The sequence below is a fragment of the Papio anubis genome, chromosome 14 (genome assembly GCF_008728515.1).
Source record: "Papio anubis isolate 15944 chromosome 14, Panubis1.0, whole genome shotgun sequence".
Lineage (NCBI taxonomy): Eukaryota > Metazoa > Chordata > Mammalia > Primates > Cercopithecidae > Papio > Papio anubis.
Window position 1 is genome coordinate 61,856,099 of NC_044989.1, and position 6,514 is coordinate 61,862,612.

General features: G+C 47.6%; 1 long non-coding RNA gene across 1 annotated transcript; it reads left to right on the forward strand.

Moving 5' to 3' along the window:
* Positions 1 to 586: 586 nt before the first annotated feature.
* Positions 587 to 2,373, forward strand: LOC103876987. Its single transcript, XR_636479.4, has 2 exons — positions 587 to 785; positions 2,193 to 2,373. It is a non-coding gene; the product is annotated as an uncharacterized LOC103876987 (long non-coding RNA).
* The last annotated feature ends 4,141 nt before the right edge of the window (positions 2,374 to 6,514 follow it).

Consider the following 6,514-nt stretch of genomic DNA (forward strand, 5'->3'; position numbering starts at 1 on the left):
AAGTCCGTAAGATTGTGTGCATAATCTCTGAATGATAACCAGGTGTCTATCAAGGCCCCGTAGTAATTCTGTTGATAGCTGTTGTGGAGGTTATGGCGCGCCCATCTCTCCATGCCAGAACCACCTGGTTCCAAATGCTTTACCTTTCAGCTGCTTGAAGTTGATACTGTAAACATTCTGCCCAACCTGTTTTAAGTTGTTTCTTACTAGCAGGTGATCCTTAGGATTGTAGATCTATTCTGCCATCATCTTCCGTCTTCCTTGTCTTTCTCACAGAGTTGGGTCTTTGCAGACTTAATTTGGATCCTGAGGTTGACATTCATTGTCCACTCAACATACATTCCCACCTATCCTTTTTTTCCCTCCCAACACAACCCCAAATATTTTTATTTATTTGGGTTTTTTTTTTTTTTTTTTTTTTGAGACAGAGTCTCACTCTGTTGCCCAGGTTAGAGTGCAGTGTTGCGATCATAGTTCACTACAGCCTCCATTTTCTGGGCTCAAGGGATCCTCCCACCTCCCTAGTAGCTGGGACTACGGGCGCTCTCCACCACACGTAGCTAATTGTTTTTTTATTTTTAGTAGGGATAGGGTCTTGCTCTGTTGTCCAGGCTGGTCTCAAACTCCTGGCCTCAATTGATCCTCCGGTCCAAAATGTTGGGATTACAGATGTGAGCCAACTTGCTGGTCTCCCATTTTTTCAGGTAGCGGTTGAAACCAACCATCATGGTGATCTGACTTCTCTAGGGCTGGCCATACATTATTTGAGCTCTTCCTGATGAAAGGTAAGCAACAATCCTGAGCAACAATGGGAGCCCTCTGTCTACAAAAATTTAAAAATTAGCCGGGTGCGTTGGCTCACGCCTGTAATTCCAGCACTTTTGGAAGCCAAGGTGAGCCAATCACCTGAGGTCGGGGGTTCGAGACCCGCCTGACCGACATGGAGAAAGCTCATCTCTACTAAAAATACAAAATTAGCCAGGCGTAGTGGCACATGCCTGTAATCCCAGCTACTCAGGAGGCTGAGGCAGGAGAATCGCTTGAACCCAGGAGTCAGAGGTTGCAGTGAGCCAAGATCGCGCCATTGCACTCCAGCCTGAGCAACAAGAGTGAAACTCCGTCTCAAAAAAAAAAAAAAAATGTTTTTATCTGGTAGTGGTGGCTCACGACTACAATCACAACACTTTGGGAATCCAAGGCAGATGGATTGCTTGAGCCCAGGAGTTCTACATCAGCCTGGGCAGCATGGTAAAACTCCATCTCCAATAAATAAGAATATTAGCGTGGTGCACACCTGTAATCCCAGCTACTGGGGAGGCTGTGGTGGGAGGATCACTAGAGCCTAGGAGATTGAGACTGCAGTGAGCTGTGATCATACCACTGCAGTCTAGCCTGGGTAACAGTGAGACCCTCTCTGGAAAAAAAAGAAATGTAAGCAGAAATCTGCAGGATGGGTTCTTTGGGAAGAATTCCCCTTTCCTGATACAATAAGGGACAAATTCAGCTAACATACCGTTTAAACCTTATTTCTGCCTGAAACGTGGTCTCGATACACAAAGTAATACCCATCTTGTAATTTTTTTTTTTTTTTTTTTTTTGAGACGGAGTCTCACGCTGTCGCCCAGGCTGGAGTGCAGTGGCGCGATCTCGGCTCACTGCAAGCTCCGCCTCCCGGGTTCACGCCATTCTCCTGCCTCAGCCTCCTGAGTAGCTGGGACTACAGGCGCCCACCACCGCGCCCGGCTAATTTTTTGTATTTTTAGTAGAGACGGGGTTTCACTGTGGTCTCGATCTCCTGACCTTGTGATCCGCCCGCCTCGGCCTCCCAAAGTGCTGGGATTACAGGCGTGAGCCACCGCGCCCGGCGCCATCTTGTAATTTTTTTAACAATTTTATCCCATTTGCAGTTTCATTGTTTAAAAAATTTGATTAAACAGGCCAGGCACAGTGGCTCACGCCTGTAATCCCAGCACTTTGGGAGGCTGAGGCAGGTGGATCACCTGAGGTCAGGAGTTCAAGACCAGCCTGACCAACATGGTGAAACCCTATCTGTACTAAAAATGCAAAAAATTATCCAGGTGTGGTGATGGGCGCCTGTAATCCCAGCTACTCGGGAGGCTGAGGCTACAGAATTACTTGAACCCAGGGAGTGGAGGGTTTTTGTTTGTTTGTTTGTTTGTGTTTTTTTGCAGTGAGCCGAGATTCTGCCATTGCATTCCAGCCTGGGCAACGAGCAAAAAAAAATCCATCTCAAAAAAAAGAAAAAAAAAAAATGATAAAACAGAATCATAACGTGTGGATCCCTGATGCATCTGAACAGCAGTCTATGCCCAGACTGCTTATGTGAGAAAAATAAAACTTATTTTTCTTGGCTGAGTGTGGTGGTTCACACCTGTATTCCCAGAACTTTGAGAGGTCAAGGAGGGCAGATCACTTGAGGTCAGGAGTTAGAGACTGGCCTGGCCAACTTAATGAAACCTGTTTCTACTAAAAATACAAAAATTAGGCTGGGCATAGTGGCTCACACCTATAATCCCAGCACTTTGGGAGGCCGAGGTGGGCAGATCACAAGGTCAGGAGTTCAAGACCAGCCTGGCCAACATAGTGAAACCTTGTCTCTACTAAAACTACAAAAATTAGCTGGGCTTGGTGGCGCACGCCTATAGTCCCAGCTACTCAGGAGGCTGAGACAGGAGAATCACTTGAACCTGGGAGGCAGAGGTTGCGGTGAGCCAGGATCACACCACTGCACTCCAGCCTGGGGGACAGAGCGAGACTCCGTCTCAAAAAAAAAAAAAAAAATTAGCCGGACGTGGTAGAGGGCGCGTGTAATCCCAACCACTTGGGAGGCTGAGGCAGGAGAATCGCTGGAACCCGGGAGACGGAGGTTGCAGTGAGCTGCGGTTGCCATTGCACTCCAGCCTGGATGACAGAGCAAGACTCGTCAAAAAAGTTCTTTTTCTTTAAGCCATTTTTCAGATTTTCGTTACTTGTAACAAAACACATTTCTAACTGATACAGATACTCTTTTTTTCTTTTTTTTTTTTTTTCTTTAAGACGGAGTCTCCCTCTGTCACCCAAGCTAGAGTGCAGTGGCACGATCTCAGCTCACTGCAACCTCTGCCTCCTGGGTTCACGCCATTCTCCTGCCTCATTCTCCCGAGTAGCTGGGACTACAGGTGCCGGCCACCATGCTCGGCTAATTTTTTGTATTTTTAGTAGAGACGGGGTTTCACCGTGTTAGCCAGGCGGGTCTTGAACTCCTGGCTTCAAGTGATCTACCCGTCTTGGCCTCCAAAAGTGCTGGGATTACAGGCAAGAGCCGCTGCACCTGGCTTGATAGAGATTTTTCTTTTTTTTTTCTTTTTTTTTTTTTTTTTGACGAAATCTCACTCTGTCACCCAGGCTGGAGTGCAGTGGCGTGGTCTCAGCTCACCGCAACCTCTACCTCCCAGGTTCAAGCGATTCTTCTGCCTCAGCCTCCCGAGTAGCTGGGACTACAGGGCGAAGTGGCTCATGCCTGTAATCCCAGCCCTTCGGGAGGTCGAGGCGGGCCGATCACCTGAGGTCAGAAGTTTAAGACAAGCCTGACCAATATGGAGAAACCCCGTCTCTACTAAAAATACAAAATTAGCTGGGCGTGGTGGCACATGACTGTAATCCCAGCTGCTCGGGAGGCTGAGGCAGGGGAATCGCTTGAACCCGGGAGGCGGAGGTTGTGGTAACCCGAGATCGTGCCGTTGCACTCCAGCCCGGGCAACAAGAGCAAAATTCTGTCTCAAAAAAAAAAAAAAACATACAGGACAGGCGAGGCACGGTGGCTCAGGCCTGTAATCCTAGCACTTCGGGAGGCTGAGGCTAGAGGATTGCTTGAGCCCAAGGGTTTGAGAAAACCTGGGCAACATGGTGAAACCTGGTCTCTACAAAAAAATTTTACAAATTAGCCACGCATGGTGGTACACACCTGTAGTCCCAGCTGTTTAAATTGGTGCAAAAGTAATTGCAGTTTTTTTTTTTAATTTTTTGTTTTTGAGATAGAGTCTTGCTCTGTTGCCCGGGCTGGAGTGCAGTAGCATGATGTTGGCTCACTGCAACCTCCACCTCCTGGGCTCAAGCAATTACCCTGCCTTACCCTCCTGAGTAGCTGGGATTACAAGTGTGCGCTACCACGCCCAGCTAATTTTTTGTATTTTTAGTAGCGACAGGGTTTCGCCGTGTTAGCCAGGTTGGTCTCGATCTCCTGACCTCGTGATCCACCCGCCTCGGCATCCCGAAGTGCTTGGGATTACAGGCATGAACCACAGCGCTGAGCCAGTAGTTGCAGTTTTCGCCATTAAATACTTAAGATGCCGAGGTGGGAGGATCACCTGAGCCCAGGAGGTTGAGGCTGGGGTGAGCCATGATTGGGCCACTGCACTCCAGCCTGGGAGATAGAGTGAGACCCTGTCTCAAAAGAACATGGAGAACTTGAGGCCGGGCACGGTGGCTCAAGCCTGTAATCCCAGCACTTTGGGAGGCTGAGACGGGCGGATCACTAGGTCAGGAGATCGAGACCATCCTGGCTAATACGGTGAAACCCTGTCTCTACTGAAAAATACAAAAAACTAGCCGGGCGAGGTGGTGGGCGCCTGTGGTCCCAGCTACTTGGGAGGATGAGGCAGGAGAATGGCATAAAACCCGGGAGGTGGAGCTTGCAGTGAGCTGAGATCCAGCCACTGCACTCCAACCTGGGCGACAGAGCGAGACTCCGTCTCAAAAAAAAAAAAAAGAACATGCAGAACAACTATTGTAGATGCATAGTAATATGAGGTGTTAAAGACACACTCTGATCCTTACAGAATTTTTTTTTAAGAATCTCTTGCGGCTGGGCGCTGTGACTCATGCCTGTAATCCCAGCACTTTGGGAGGCCAAGGTGGGCGGATCACGAGGTCAGGAGATCGAGACCATCCTAGCTAACACGGTGAAACCCTGTGTCTACTAAAAATACAAAAAATTAGCCGGGTGTGGGGGTGGACACCTGTAGTCCCAGCTACTTGGGAGGCAGAGGCAGGAGAATGGCGTGAACCCAGGAGGCGGAGTTTACAGTGAGTCTAGATTGTGCCACTGCACTCCAGCATGGGGGACAGAGCAAGACTCTCAAAAAAAAAAAAAAAATCTCTTGCTTCTTAGGTTTTGTTTCTTTCTTTTTTTTTTGAGACGGAGTCTTGCTCTGTCCCCCAGGCCGGAGTGCAGTGCCGCAATCTCTGCTCGCTGCAAGCTCTGTCTCCCGGTTTCACGCCATTCTCCTGCCTCAGCCTCCCAAGTAGTTAGTACTACAGGCGCCCACCACCACACCCGGCTAATTTTTTGTATTTTTAGTAGAGACGGGGTTTCACCGTGTTAGCCAGGATGGTCTCGATCTCCTGACCTCGTGATCCGCCCACCTCGGCCTCCCAAAGTACTGGGATTACAGGCGTGAGCCACCACGCCTGGCCGGTTTTGTTTCTTTAAAAACATACATGATGCTTAACATGCTTTGAGAATTTAGAGAATTGTTGTCATAAATGGTCATTGCTCTTCAATCATCTACATCAGAGCTGAATAAACTTTTTTTTTTTTTTTTTTTTGAGGCAAAGTCTCGCTCTGTTGCCAAGTCTGGAGTGCAGTGGCATGATCTTGGCTCACTGTAACCTCCACCTCTTGGGCTCAAACACTTCTGCTTCAGCACGCCACCACACCCATGTAATTTTTGTATTTTTTGTAGAAATTGGTTTTCACCATGTTTCCCTGACTGGCCTCGAACTCTGGAGCTCAGGTGATCTGCCTGCCTTGGCCTTCCAAAGTGCTGGGATTACAGGGTTGAGCCACCATGCTCAGCCTCAACAGACTTTTTGTATAAAGTGCAAATAGTAAAGATTTTATACTTCGTAGATAATATGGGTCTCTTATCACAACTACTCTGTTAGCACAAAAGCAGATGTAGATAATAGGGGAATAAATGGCTATGTTTCAATAAAACCTTATTTATGGACTTTGAAATTTGTATAATTTTCATGTGTCATAAAATAATATTTTTCTTTAATTTTTTTCAACCATTTAAAATGTTAAAACCATTCTTAGCCCACAAGCCACACAAAACATATAGTAGACCAGAAGTAGCCTTTGGGCTGCAATTTACCAACCCCGTATCTACTTCAATTGATTAACAGATAAGACAGAGGTGGTGGTTCATGCCTGTAATACCAGCACTTTGGGAGGTTGTGGCAGGCAGATCATGAGGTCAGGAGTTCACAAGCAGCCTGGCCAACATAGTGAAACCCCATTTCTACTAAAAATACAAAAATTAGCCAGGCATGGTGGTGTGCGCCTGTAGTCCCAGCTCAGGAGGCTGAGGCAAGAGAATTGCTTAAACCTGGGAGGCGGAGGTTGTGGTGAGCCGAGATGTACCACTGCACTCCAGCCTGGGCAACAGCGATACTCCATCTCAAAAAAAAAAAAAAAAGATAAGGCACAGAAGCCAGTAGAAACAAGGTT